Here is a 15965-nt window from a genome sequence, read left to right as displayed (position 1 = left end):
CCCACAGTCAAAAACTGTAGACTCCAAAGAGTAGTTTTTGAATTCCAGTTTTGGAGGATAATAATCATGCATGATCTTTTCTTTTCAATGGTTCCTGGACTAGCTTGTATAATAGTTCCTGCCAAGTGACACTCATTTATGCGGCATCAGTCACACTACATGATTGTCAAATGAATGTCTGGCTTCATTCAGACTGTGAAGGCATACTGACATCTGCATGGAAACTTCACAAAATCAAGGTTGCTGCAGGGTTGTATCTGTCATCTGTTTGATTAACATTCAAACTTTGTTGTAGATATAATATCTATATATCACAGATGTATATAACAGTATCTGTTCTGTTGTTTAATTTTGTGGATTTGCAGGATTTTGCTACGACAAAGCTTGAGTGGAAAGTAACTGTTTCATCACTGTATATTATTACATTAGTCTTCACTTGGCTGAAGGGTAAGTATTTCTCAATATTACTTGTGTCTATGTCAAGGTTCCATTTTACGCCCCATCCTATTCTCTTTATATGTGCTTCCTTTAGCGTCTAAATTAAGACAACATTATGTCTCCTATCATTGTTATGCTGATGATACCCAGCTGTAACTCCCTTTGAAACCCAGTGATCCATCTAGTGTTAATTCCCTTCTAAATTGTATTGAGGATGTTAAATCCTGGATGGCATACAGCATACAAGACACAGGCGAGAAATCTTGGATTCATCTTTGATACTGGCTTAAAATTTGATGAACAAATCAACTCAGTTGTCAGTACCGCTTTTTTCCACCTTAGATCCCTATCCAAAATTAAACCTCTATCCGCCCAAGATTTAGAGACCACAGCTCATGCATTCATCTCTTTACGCCCTGATTACTATAATTCTATATATGCAGGTATTGATAACTCTGCCCTTCTTGACATCTTAGAGCTACTGATCAGTCCCTACTCTTTATTCCTCACATCTGGGATATGTACAAAAGGTGATCGTGCCTAGTACAACTATGACCACCCAAGACACAGAGCTGCAGGAAATACTTGCGATTGCAGTGGAGTGCTGCATTTTGCAGTGTGTGTGTGTGTGTGTGTGTGTGTGTGTGTGTGTGTGTGTGTGTGTGTGTGTGTACTTACTAGAGGTGAGTATTGGTGGCACCCCTGGGCACTCCTCGTAGTAAACTGCCTTCCTCAGTTGACCTCGGCTTAGCTCTTATTTTCATTTGCCATAATTTACTACTGGCAGTTTGCATATTTTAAGCACTGTTTTAGAGAATATATTAAAGAATTGTTTTAAAGAAAAATAATTTAATGAACATACTTGCTTAACTGTCAGTCTGGATTCTGGTTTTAATATTGTGTGCATTCATTTCTTTTTTTCCTTCTTTAGCCTGCCATTTTTAATAAAAACTCCTTATCATTTTGAAACACGTCTGTCCTAGTTGTAGCAGCCAACGAACCTGTGAGTCCTTGTAATTTGAATCTTGGGCTTTCCATTGTATTTCTTGGGGTGCAATTCCCCAGGCGGCGTTGTCGCAACTATTTACCACTATTCAAAATAACCCCGCTCCACTACACAAATTATGAAGAGCTTAGTAAGAAAATTATGCAGTTCATACACATACACACCTACCCCACAGTCTGCTTATCAGTCACCTGCAGGAACACAGTCTGTGTCACAGAATAAAAATGCATCAGGCACCAGACATTTAGCTGAACAGTTCACACCTGTAACACATCGCAAAATGGTCTCCTTAAGAGATCTTTCTTATCTCCAGTGCAGAGAATTTAAGATTCAGGGGGATCAGATTGGAGACCAAGGGTCAGACATCAGCTGCAATAGTGTTTGTCGCCAGATTGAAGAGGGCTCAAAGGAGCAGTTCAGTGATGCAAAAATTGTAAGAGCTGTCCTCAGAGTCATTAAGCCTGGGAATTTCAAGGGCATGTTGATGAACAAGGAAGATCTGTCTGTAAAGGAGCTGAAAGGCTTTCTCCATTCCCACCTGGGTGAGTAAAGTAACAGAATTATTCCAAGAGAATTATTACCTTACAGTTGTAAGGCCACTGAGTGAAATTATTGACGAAGAGGAGCTAAAAATCTATGCTGTGAATGGTGACGCTCTCCCATTTGAGGGCTGGGTTGCCCTTACAGTTAATCTGAGGGGGAATGAGGATCCCAGCCTGTCGATCACTGTGCCTTTTCTTGTCACCAGTCTTGTCTTGGAGAGACCACTACTGGGTTTTAATGTGCTGGAAGAGATGATACAAGGACAACCTGAAAAGCTGGTTCCAACCCTCATCAGTCTGCTCAGTGATGCTATGTTGATACCAGAGGAAAAAGCAGAACTGCTCGTGAACTTCATCCAGACTGACAAACCAACTGGGCAGTGTGGGCGCATATGGACAGGTGAACAAGACACTGTCATTCCAGCAGGACAAGTAGCATGGATCAGGTGCCAAGCCCATCCAATATGAATTTGTCTGACCCAGTCATTCTGTTTGAGCCCGACGACGATAATGTGTGGTAGGGCTTGTACTTTTGTCTGGATTGGATCCCAGAGCAGATTCAGACTCAGACAAGCAGATCAAGGAAATAGGAAGGTTTATTGTCAGAACTCAGCAGCTCAGAGTGGTGTGGCAGGGAATGGCCGTGGAGTGTGGAGACTTAGGGAGAGTCCGGGTTGCGGGAGCAGAATGGGCCTCACAGCAGGAGCAGGTAGAAGCACTGGAGCTGGAAACTCTGGATTGAGGAGAAAACACAGATGAGCACTTTAGAAAAACACAAAGCAATTATCCATGTTCAAAAAACACAAAGGGCTTGGTAAGGCCTGAAGTGTTTACCATTAAGCAAGCGGAACAATCTGGCAGAGAGTGGGTGATGAACCGGGGGTTTTAAACTGGCTTGATGACTGATGGGCTGCAGGTGGGTCAGGCTGCCAGCGCTGCACCACGCCCCTGATGTGAGGAAACACAAGAACACGGGGGAGGAGACCGACGAAAGACACATAAGGAAACACTGAGGAAAAAACCCCAGCCAGGCTGTAACACGACTGGCAGAGCTGGATGTGGGGGAATGTCTGTTAGAGGTATAGAATCACAGAAAACCCTATGTAGCTGTGCCTGTGGGTAATAACACAAAACATGCAGTCACTCTACCTAGAAAGACAGCCCTAGGCAGCATCCACTGTGTTGAAAAAGTAATCACAGCTGATTCTCCTGGAATACCAGCATTCATAGTGACTGTCAACAGTGCTGCTTCAACATCAGCAGATACTAAACTATCTCCATGGCAACCCCCCGTTGACCTCAGCCACCTAAATGATGAACAAAAGGCAAAAGTTAACAAAATGCTTTGGGAAGAAGCTGGAGCTTTTGCCCGTGACAGTAATGACATCGGGTGTATACCAAGTCTACAGATGTCAGTCACTCTTATTGATGAAATCCCTGTACAGAGGACCTACTCATCAGTTCCAAAACCACTGTTTGAAGAGATCAAATATTTGGGCTCTCAAACGCCCCTGCAGCCTTTCAGCGGAGCATGGAGGAGGTACTTGGCCCCCTCAGAGATAAGTGTTGTGTACTGTATCTTGATGATGTGCTTTGATGAACGTTTGATGAACATGTTGAAGTTCTCAAGGCTCTCCAGCACCATGGAGTAAAACTGAGGCCTGAGAAATGTAAACTTTTCAGACAAGAATTTGGGTATGTGGGCTGCCTTGTGTCAGCTGATTGAGTTAAGATGAACCCATGAGGCTTTGAAGCCATTCAAGCTCTGACAAGCAAGACACCTCAGACAGTCGGTGAAGTGAGGAAACTGATGGGGTTTCTGGGCTATTATTGCCCATACATTCAGGACTTTTTGCGGATGCAAAATTGATCTACGAGCTCCTCCAAACTAAGCCAGGGAAAGGCCAGACCCCAACATGTGGAAGAAACACCAAACGCACACAGCTGCCTTCCTGAGAGCCTGTTGCCTGGACCACTGAACATCAGACAGCCCTCAAACAACTTGTCACCTTCCTCACAAATCCACCTGTCTTAACATATCCTGATATCAGCCTTTCCTTTACACTACACACTGATGCATCAGACCAGGGCTTCGGAGCTGTCCTTTATCAGCGCCAGCAAGGGAAATTGAGAGTCACTGGGTATGGTTCGAGGACATTGACACCAGCCGAACGTAACTACGGTCTGCACAGTGGAAAACTGAGTTTCTTGCATTGAAATGGGCTGTGTGTGAGAAGTTCTAGGAGTACTTGTATTATGCCCCACACTTCACTGTTTACACGATAACAACCCGTTGACCTACATCATGAGTACAGGAAAGCTCAATGCTGTTGGTCATCGGTGGGTTGGGGAATGCTCAGATTTCTGGTTTGACATCAAGTATAGGCCTGGACAGTCAAATGTGGATGCAGACACCCTGTCTCAGCTTCCTTGGATATGGAGGCCTATGAAACAGTTTGCACAGAGGAGTTCACAGATGAAGCAGTACGTGCGACATGGGATAGCAGCGAGGCAGCAGAATGGAAAGATGTGGCCTGGGTTGCAACACTAAACATCTCCTCAGACACTCACCAGCAGCCTCGTTCCCACCTGCTGACTATCAGCCACGATGAGCTTGTGAGAGCCTAAAGTGAGGATCAAGCCATAGGTAAGACTGTTTAGTTAAAAAAGTCAGACACCAAATTGACTGATGAAATACGAAAGACTGTAAGTGAAGCTGCACGAAAGCTGCTTCATGAATGGAGCAGATTATACCTAAAAAACGGCCTCCTTTACAGACTGACAAAAGAACACAGGCAGTTGGTCCTCCCTTTCAAATATAAAACACTAGCTCTGAAATATCTGCATAATGAGATGAGCACAGAAAGAGTACTCCACCTTGATAGGAAGAAATTCTATTGGCCCTTTACGGCCAAGGAAATTGAAGACTATGTCACGCCAAAATGTCCACGATTAAGTCCAAAAAACCTGTCACACACAACCGAGCTCCTATGGGCAGCCTTACATCTAACTTCCTTCTAGAGCTTGTATGTATTGATTATCTGCATTTGGAAACTAGTTGTGGAGGTTATGAATATATCCTAGTGGTGATTGATCATTTTACAAGATTCGCCCAGGCATACCCCACAAAGAACAAGAGTGGAAAAACAGCTGCTGAGTGTATTTTTAATGATTTAATACCTTGGTTTGGATATCCATCAAAACAACATTACGACCAGGGTCATGAATTTGAGAACAAGTTGTTCCAAACACTGAGACAAGCAAAAAGCCAGAACACTGCACTGTAACCTCCTATTGCTGGTGACCGACTTACCAGTTGAAGTTACTTCACCCCCCACCAGACCTGTCCTGGGAAGAAAAACACATCACAGACAAAGACAAAAAAGAGTTGCAGACCCTCAAAAACAAACAGATGTGAGCAACACTTCTGAAAATGACTCAGATGACGACTGTCAGTCAAGTTACTGGTTAAGGATACCTGCAGAAAGAACAGACAAAAGAACTCTTTATTACCATGATTAACCCACCAGGCATCAGAGTGACACTACCCAAGAACTAGTAAGAGAAATAGCAAGAGATGAACATTCAGTTGTTTCAACACCTGCAAAGGAAGGAACACGCCCTGTACCTTCCTTTCCTTCGGTACCTTTACCAAATCCAGTCCTGGTACCTGAAGAAACAGGACCTGAGGATCTGCCGAACTGCAGATGCCTCTGAGAGAGGAGGCTGGAGAAAGACAAGATACTGATGAAAACTTATCTTTACCCGCCGGACATGAGAGAGCAGAGAAAAGTGATGAGCACCTGGATTATGACTCACAAACCCAATCACTGACCCTCCCTGTAGAGCACACTCACTCATGGGTTAGAAGAACAACCCGTGAAAGAAAGCCATGACAGATTCTCATATATGAGTCATTAGGCGAACCATAAGTGCAGCCATAGGCTACAGTTAACTCAATAGTTGGACACACAGCACCATACTCCCCTGTTGTGGGTACTCCCCATCACAGTTCACCTCCACACCCATTAGTGCCATACATCCAACCTATTTGTATGCCATGTCCACACCCCATCTTGTGCACCCAGACACCATACAGGCCATATACTTATCATGCACCAGCAACATACATTTCACATACAATGCTTGCCCGTTAAATAGAGACTTGAAGACTACAGAGGTAAAGAGTTAAAATCGTTAAAAGTGTTAAAGAAGTTCTTGGAAATATCAGGAGCCATTTTATTTTTGCCAAGGAGCGTGTGATACCCACTAATGTATTATCACATTTGTGTGAATGTAAATGTTTATGTAGTGAGAGTCATAACGTGTAGCCTGTATTATTTTATTTTATTTTTTTGAGAAGTTTTCTTTTTCTCTCTCAGAGGTAATTTGGGTTAAGGCCATAGACTGTATATAAAAATGGACGTCGATGCCGGCTCCGGAAAATGAAGCCAATGCGGAAGAGCCTTAAACCTGCATTCTATCGAATGACCATCAGGGGGCGACACCACTGGTTGCAAAAAGAAGTCCGATTGTATGGAAGTCTATGAGAAAGTGACCCTACTTCTCACTTGGTTTATGACCCCAGTAAATGTTTTCATAACGAGTTTATGGTCTCAATCGCTAGTTTCAAGTCTTCTTCAATACAACATGATGTTCATTTTTAAAATTATAGTCCCATTTAAATTAAAATAGATGATAAAGTAGGGTATGCATTAGGGCGTGGCTAACATATGATTGACACATTGTGGCTTGTCAATCAAGAGCAGTCCCTTCTCACAGAACCAACGATGTTGAATAAGCCGTGAACTTTTTGGGTGTAGTGTTTTCGTCCTGGAGTTTTCCACATACAGTTACACAGACCTTCCATCGTGTTTTCAATTCATGAAAGTTAGTTTTAACTTTTTGTTCGCCTAAAATGTCAGCGTTGTTCAGCGTCTGGTTGAACCAAAAGACATTCTAAGGAATCGGCTGATCAGTTTATATGGTAAGTACATTTTATTTTTAGAGTAAGCCTGTTTTTGCTAGCCAAAATTAGCATCACAATTTCCAATTGATATCGTAGTGTAGTAATTACAAATGCACCTGGCTAACCCAGCTGGCTAGCTAGCGCTAGCTGATTACCAAGCGTTTTCTATGCTAAAGGGACCTGGCCCCGCCGGGATGGTGACCTCTGTTTATTCTAGAGGTGTTAATACGTGCTTGAATATAATGTTAAAAGCCCAACTAAAATGTGCATATAACTAATGTTAAGGTACCAATGTTATTTTTGTGTTTCTGGAACACAGGATCCAGTTGAAGTGTACTGCGTTAGTGAGTTGTGCTCATATTGAACTCCATTAATGCAAGTTCTTAAAATGTCAGTTTGGATGTTGTGAAAGTTCAGGTTAACTTCACCTTAATGTAATTTAAATGTGGTTAACATGTAGACTGTAAATTATGCTGACTGGAACAACAGAAGCCAATACTACATTTTCTGATCAGGTCCTCAGTTCACAAGCAGCAGATAGTAGCAATAGCATTTACCGGAGCTGTCCTTTTATTTGACCCAGATATTCTTATTACTGGACAATCAAATATACTCATAATCTAAAGTACCCTAGAGATTATGTTGCCCTGAAGTCAAGTGTTAACTGTGGTGTGTTGATGTGTTGTGCACAAAAGGCACACGTTAGATTCTCTATGTAGAAGTTCTGTTCTGTTCATTCACTCCGATCGGCACAATACAGTTAGAAGTTCTGTATAATACATAATGTAGAAAATAACATTAGTACACAACATGTAGCAGTTCATTCATTTGATACTGTAAGTGCATACACAACAGTTCTCAACTGAAGTAGACATTTATGCAGTTATCCTGACAGCTGGTTTATGTATGTGATAAACTGATCCATCATGTCTGAACTTAAATCTTTTACTGTAATTTGAAAGATATCCACGCTAAAAACTGAAGGACCACTGCCAACAGAAGGAGGACCTCATGTATGGAGCACAATATTGTTTCCATTCATCTGGTTGTGGAGAAAGGAGGCTGCATGGACAACATCCTTAGTTGGTGGTATAGTGAAGAACAGTTTATGTACATTAGTTTTACTCATATCTGCTGTTACTGTCATTGAAATGTGTTTAATGTGCTTTTCTAATTTGTGATTGTAGTTTTGTTTATGGATTTTTAAATAAACCTACTGTGATTAAAGTGTACTGAGAGCATTTTCTATGAACTACAGAAGTATTGCCTGGGTTTTCAGATTTACCATACACCCTGTGATGAATTTAACTACAGTTTGGTGAATAAGTGTTCAGTGTCATTGAAATTGATAATTCATAGTACATAAAGTACATAAAACACATGGAAAGCACAAACTAAAATATCTGGCTTTTGATCCTTCATTGTCAATGTTCTAGTACATTAATATTTGATCAATTTTTATATTATTTATGTTGTTTATTGGAGCTAACAGAAACAACCTTGTAATTACAAATTCTGGCAAAACCTCTATCAGTGCACTGTTGTACAATCTGTGCATGTTGCTATTGCCGAAATTTATACCAGATATAATTCATACCATAAAACCATCAACAAACTTAGACAAAGAGATTCATAAATACTTTTATTGCACCTTTAAAAATCATCAATTTCAACAAAATCAGTAACCACCAACAACACTGGAAAGGTATGTAAAAAAAATTACTAAATTCAGTAACTTTATAAAAAATAAAATACTTTTGTGGATCAAGGTAAAGGTGCACTGTCACAAGTTTGCATAATAAATTGTTCAATCCCTCATTTTCAGTAACAAGTAGAAGAAGTGTTAGACAGCTTCCACTTCAGACCACCCCAGCCAAAGCAATGGATGGAGACACCATCATCACCAAGGTTGTTCCCCTTGGTCTCTGTAGCTCTCTGGGCTCCGCAATAGATGTAGCTGTCCCCAATGATCCAGACCTTGGCCGGATGGAAAGAAACATTGTAATAGTGAGATATGTATGTTATTCTAGCAGGAAAATGGTACAATAAGAAGCACTCTTAATAGATGAACTGCGCACAGTTATCTGAAAATACAGTACTCACTCCGGCTAGTTGTAAAAACTGCTGTACTGTTTTACAATAAATAATAGAAACTAATAGTCACTTCAGGGGCATTGAGTGAGTGTAAATGCAATAATCAATCCAAGCAGACAGTGATGTTACTTATTCTGAAAGAGATGAAGAATAATTCCAACAGATGTTCTGACGCCCATTTTTAACGATGAAATTAACGAAAAACTAAAAACAGTGAACCACACTTAATATCAACGCACACTCACGTGATGATTGATTGCACTGTGAGAATAAACATTAATCAATAACACTGATCAACTGGGTCTGGAGGTCTCCAGCACAGTTCACTGTAATTACGTTATCGTTATCGTCGCCGGCAACAGGAACCGCGAGGGCTAGGCCGCAACGAGCAGGAGGGCCGCCGTAGTGAGCATGGAAGCCTAGGGTGCGGGCCCGGGTGGAGCTGCCGCGGGTGCAGATCTTGGTGGTGCAGGAGCTGTGAGGGCTAGGCCGTGACGAGTAGGAGGGCCGCCGCGGTGAGCACGGAAGCCTAGGGCGTGGGCCTGGGTGGAGCCGCCGTGGGTGCAGATCTTGGTGGTAGTAGCAAATATTCAAACTGTTGCAAACACACTTTTCTATTCAGCTTAACAGGGGAGAGCGTGAACGCATAGTCACGCACAGTCTGGGACTGTGGAGATATGGGATATGGGAGATATGGAAACTCTATCCTCCAAGATGACACAGAGTGGGGTTTATCAGAGACAACCTCCAGAATTTGGGAGCGGAGAGGATGGAATGGCCCGCCAGCAGTCCTGACCTCAACCCAAATGAACACTTTTGGGATCAGCATAGGCATGCTGTTTGTGCCAGAGTGACCAACACAACCATGTTGGCTGACTTGCGACAAATGCTGGTCGAAGAATGGGATGCCATCCCACAGCAGTGTGTGACCAGACTGGTTACCAGAATGAGGAGGAGGTGCCAGGCTGTTGTGACTGTGTATGGTTTTTCCACACGCTACTGAGGCTCCTGTTTGTTAAATGAATAAATTGTTAAATTGCCAATATGTCTTGTTTCTTCAGACTTCAATCATCCAATCCACCAAACAACACCAAACAAGAGACAACTGCAAAAAAAGGCTGTTTGGCATTGGCAGAGAAGATTTGGCAAATCTTTCACGGGTGCAACCCACATACTCAGCTCTGCTGCTCATCCCACAAATGCATGTTCCTTACAAATGTGGTACCATATAATAGGGAAATAAACAGGTTTTCCAACGGTATAAGATTTATTGCCAAGAAGCATTGTTACAACAAAGAAATAATCTACCAAACACAAACTTCCTTACTTTTTGTGCTAAGTTTATATTCTTGCAGGTGCAGGGATAGCAGAGGCAAGAGAGTGATGAGCTTTGGGGGCACTCAGGGCATGTGGAGGGATTGAGCTGGGCTGAATCGAGGAGGCATGAGCGACGGACGTGGACACTGATGCATTTTCCAGCACCTGCAGGTGTGAATTGATGGTTTGAACGGATCTCACCAAGGATTTCATGGTGACCAGCAGGGATCAGTAGGTGACATGACTGAGGTGGCTGGAGCAACTGGAGCAGCAGAGACGCTGGGGGTGATGGAAGCAGTTGGTTTGACAGCCACTTTTTTGGATGGGAATTTGCTGATTTTCTGGGGCGTTTACGGCCACTTGGACTTTAGCAGGAACCGGGGGCTGTTCTGCGGGATGTGGAGAAGCATCAGGTGAATTGCTCCCTGGAAATAAGATTGCCAGCTTGTGCAATTGGCCCAGATCAAGCCCTGGGGCGACACCTTAATCCCATAACTGGGATTCTAACAGCTCGTATATTTTTTGCGCCAAGGCTGATCTGGTGGAAACAATGCAGGCACTCTTACGGTGAAACTGAGCTTCATCCAGGAGGAGTTTGCCGCTCGGGTTGAGATCCTCTAGAGGATCAGATTCAGAATTGGACATTGGACAAGGATGCAGCAGAGTAAGAGGAAATGAGCAAACGCCATACAAGAGGTAAGGTAGTGCCATGGAATCAACATGCTGCCGAAATGACAGCTGAATGAGAGCAGAGAGAGACAGCACTTTTAAAATTTGACAGCTTGCAAGTGATTGGCTGAAAGTCACTGTGTTGGGTTGTGATTGGATAAAGGCAAGATGGGTGGCTGAGCGTATGGATAGATGGTGATTGTGACGCGCAAGGATAATCTTCCTGACTGAACCTTGAGAAGGTCGTTGCAAACCAGTTATGTGATTATTTGTACAGGAATGGTTTGTTTGAAGATTTTCAGTCAGGTTTTAGAGTCCATCATAGCACAGAAACAGGTGGTTAAGATTACCAATGATCTCCTCATAGCCTCAGACAATGGATTTGTCTCTAGTTGTCCTACTAGATCTTGGTGCTGCATTTGACACCATCGATCATAAGATTTTATTACAGAGACTAGAGTATATGGTTGGCTTTAAAGGAATCACACTGAGCTGGTTTAAGTCATTTGTCAGATAGACTCCAGTTTGTTCATGTTAATAATGATTCTCTATGCACACCAAAGTCAGTCATGGAGTTCCACAAAGTTCTGTGCTAGGACCAATACTTTTCACTTTATATATGCTTCATCTGGGAAATATTATTTGGGAGAATTGGATTAATTTCCATTGTTATGCAGATGACACCCAGCTGTACTTATCCATGAGGCCAGGTGAGACCAACCAGGTGGCCAAGCTTCAGGCGTGTCTTAAGGACATAAAAACCTGGATGACCAGTAATTTCTTACTCTTAAATTCAGACAAAACTGAAGTTATTGTAATTGGCCCAAAACACCACAGAAATACATTATCTGACCATCAATGACTCTGGATGACATCACCATGGCCTCCAGTGCTACACACAGAAAGCTTGGTGTCATTTTTGACCAGGACTTGTCCCTTACTTCACATATAATGCAAGTCTCTAGGACAGCCTTCTTCCACCTGCGCAACATTGCAAAAATCAGACCCATCCTGTGTCTAGGATGCTGTTATGTATGCTAGTATATGCGTTTGTTACCTCAAGACTGGACTACTGTAATTCTTCATTTTCAGGATGTCCCAAAAATGCAATAAAAAGCCTCCAATTGATCCAAAATGCTGCAGCACGAGTACTGACAGGAACTAGGAAACAAGATCACATCTCTCCTGTGTTAGCTTCTCTGCATTGGCTCCCTGTAAAATCCAGGATAGAATTGGATTCTCATGATGCACTGGGCTCTCTCTCTCTTGACTACTTTATGCAATTAACTTTGTATTTTTTTTCTCTCCTGTAGTTTGTGCCTCTCCTCTCTCTCCCTCTCTCTGTCCTCATTCTGCAGGTATCTCTGTTTCTGGAGCAGCGGGATCCAGATCCACCACTATTCATCATTACTATTAACCACTGTTATCTATCATTATTTTTGATAATGCCATTACCTATACAGCTGTTACTGGTCTCTCTCTCTCTCTCTCTCTCTCTTTTTCCTCTCTCCTCCCCCCATCCTGTCTTTCTCCTCTTAAACCCAACTGGTCGAGGCAGACGGCCGCCCACTCTGAGCCCGTTTTTGTTGGAGGTTTCTTCCTGTTAAAAGGGAGTTTTTCCTCCCCTCTGTCGCCAAGCGCTTGCTCTTTGTGGGAACTGTTGGGTTTTTCTCTATAACAAGGTAAGGTCTCGACCTTACCCTGTAAAGTGCCTTGAGATAATTAATATTATGATTTGGCGCTATACAAATAAAATTGAATGGAACTGAACTTTCGCTAAACTTCATAAGAGATGTATGAAATCTCCATTGTTTGGTTGTTGGTCTATGTCCTAGGGGGGCTTTAGAAGCCATTAGCTTCGACATTACACAGTTCAAATCCCCTTGCATCAGCAGCAGACCAGTGCTATGCTTCAATACCATATTAAACAGTGTCCTAATAAAACCAGGCTCGTCTTCATCAAGGACACATCTATACTGTCAATTAGTCTGTTAAGAAATATATATCTCCCCTCTGTGTCTTTATGCATTAATGTTTTTGTGAAATTTATTTGTCTGTGTATGAAGACTCCTTTCTTTCTCCCTGAGCGGTGGGAGGAGTAATAAACTTTGTCTGCCCGTGACTTTTTTAGATTTTCATGTTCCACATCAGATAGGTGGGTTTCCTGTAGGAATGCTATCTGACAATTAACTTGTCTAAGCTGGTGTAATATTTTCTTTTTCTTAACAGGATTATGAAGACCTTTCACAATATAGCTTATAATTTTTTGTGCATCCATTACTCACAGTATGCAATTTGTACTTTGATTCCCTGGTAAACAAAGCCAGGGGACAGAGATGGGAGGCGGGGGTAAATGTATTGTACACAGACCATGTCTTGTTATGTAGGTTTTAAGGAGTGAGACTAAGCAGTGATACCAAGTGGAGTGGGATAAATAAAAATAATTACTACACCAGAATTTTTTACTTTAACATAAGAAATAGGACTGTGAGTAAGGAAAAGAGATGATAACCTCGCTGTTCTTATGTTCAACACAGAATCCTGGGGAACAGAGGGAGCAGAACAACAAAAACACAGAACCTGTTAAAACTACAGTTAATAAACATCATCAACAGTACTTGGGACCTTGTCCCTAGCTGCTAAGTTGAGTGTGCTAAGATAAGGAAAAAAAAAAAGAAACCCAAATTATCAAAGATCAGCATTCAGGCTCCTGCAGAATCCAACATAGGTATATCAAATCAAACAGCTTCTTATGGTTATGTATCCACCTGAATTGCCCACAAAATCAAGCTACGTAAAAATTTTATTAGTCTTCTCTCAATATAACTATTAAGGAGGTAGATATGATAAAAAGTAAGTGAGTGACTGCCATAAGGAGATAGAACTCTGTTTCATACAAGCAACATATTAAATTGTTAGCTATAAAGCACAATTTGCCCTGTTTAATGCACCCAGTGAGATTCTAGTAGTGAACAAAGAGTAATGACATATCAATAAAATATTAAGATGTAAATGTCACTTATCATTATTATCACTGGTTCATACTGTTTTGGTTAAGTACGGGCAAGGATACACTCAGCCTTCCAAATCTGTTGGTGGGGGAATGTTCTTGATACACTCCATGGCCTTTTCAGGATCTAGAAACTCCTTGTTCTTGTCCTGGTGTGAGATCCGAAGTCTAGCTGGGTAGAGTAGACCTTAGTGGATTCCTTTCTGGCCTCATAGTGCTTTCCGTATATCTGGGAATGCAGCCTTGGCCTTGGCAACACTGGCGGTGCAATTGGGCAATATGGCAATCTGATTTCCATTGTGGGGTGGGAGGGTATTGTTTACCTTAAGATGAGCCAAAACCTATATTAGCTACTTATACTTCATAATTTTATTTTCTTAAATGTATTCATTTTAAGTTTTTGGGGTGTTAGTGGGAAGGATTTATACCGATGCTATTATACTGTTGTTTCTTTTTGTTCCTCTCTGAAAAATAACTACTGTAATGGATTGCAATTTAACAAATTAAAAAAAAATTAAAAATATTTTATTGCTTGCTAAGAATTTTCTACCAATGCATTTTATGGTGTCAGATCAGCTATAAACTGTCTGTGATGTTTTTCTGTTAAATTTAAAGTGAAAGGTTGTGGAAACCTGAAAGACAAGAAACTGGTAACACCTTGTTAGTGTTACACAACATCCAGGTCTAGTGTTTTTCTGCTCTTGCATGAAGGAATGTAAAAGTATGCTTCCTGTCTCTCCAAGTGTAGATATGTTCATCTCTCTTCAGACGTCTCTATTCAACTGTCTCAGTTTGCAGGAGAATCAACAATCACCAAGACGTTAGCTCCTGTTTCTGAGTGAGTGTACTGCTAAATGATATATCAAACACTTAAAACATCACTGGGTTTATTTTACTCTTCCTGTTGCTTAGTTGTGATAACATGACGTCTGGTAGTGCCACTGCTGGTCAGAGTCTCTGATAGCAAAGCCATGTCTTAGAGAAAGTTTCTTGAAAGTGAATAATCACAGTTGTGGCAAAAGAAGTGTTTGCAGGTTATAGCCTAATCAGGAAGGACATTTAGGTGATTGCTTTGGATAATATCCTTGTTTTATATTGAATCTAGACCAGGGATCGTCAAGTAAGTCTGGCCACGGGCCATTTTTTTCTAACCCATTGCATGTTGGGCCAGAACATAATCAAAGGCTATTTTTAAGAAACTGATTAATAAAAATGCAACTTAAATTTACTTTATTGTGTGGCCACAGTCACATATACACGTTTGACTGTTTCATATCACATGATATGTCTGCTATTTCAGAGGTCTATCAAGCAAGCGACAGAACCTTTGGAACTTCCTGTCAGAACTTTTTATACTAAAAGCTAAAAGCTTGTTTTAATTATAGAATTGCAGAACAAAAAAAACCAAAAAAATTCTTGTGCTTTTATTTTGAAGACAAAGTCACTGAAGAGGAAGTGATTCTGTGGGTAACTGTTACTGCTATGACAGAGATTAATTGTAGAACCAGGAACTGTACACTGCTATATTTCTGCAATAATAATGTTTTTTGTTTGTTTTTTAAAAGATACCTATACCACAAGATATTTTCTTTTTCCTCCTCACAATTTCGGAATTCAACCATGGGCCAGATTGGAAGCTTTGGCAGGCCAGATTATGCCCACGGGCCGCCAGTTGACGATCACTGATCTAGACTAATGAACATGATTTACAGATGGATATACATTTTCATTTACTCATTTGGCAGATGCTTTTATCCTAAGTGACTTAAAGTGAGGGACATCAGTAAAGCTTCAGTACAGTAGGAAACCTCATCTTAAGTATTATGTACATAGGTGTCATTAGGCCTTTGCGAATGACCCCAGATCTCAAATATTTATCTATTTATTTATTTATTGTATACAAAAATAAGAAAATAGAAC

This window comes from Trachinotus anak, unplaced genomic scaffold, assembly GCF_046630095.1.
Source record: "Trachinotus anak isolate AG129_WGS33_773 ecotype Australia unplaced genomic scaffold, CSIRO_AGI_Tana_v1 ptg000016l, whole genome shotgun sequence".
Lineage (NCBI taxonomy): Eukaryota > Metazoa > Chordata > Actinopteri > Carangiformes > Carangidae > Trachinotus > Trachinotus anak.
Note: the sequence above shows the minus strand (reverse complement) of the source record.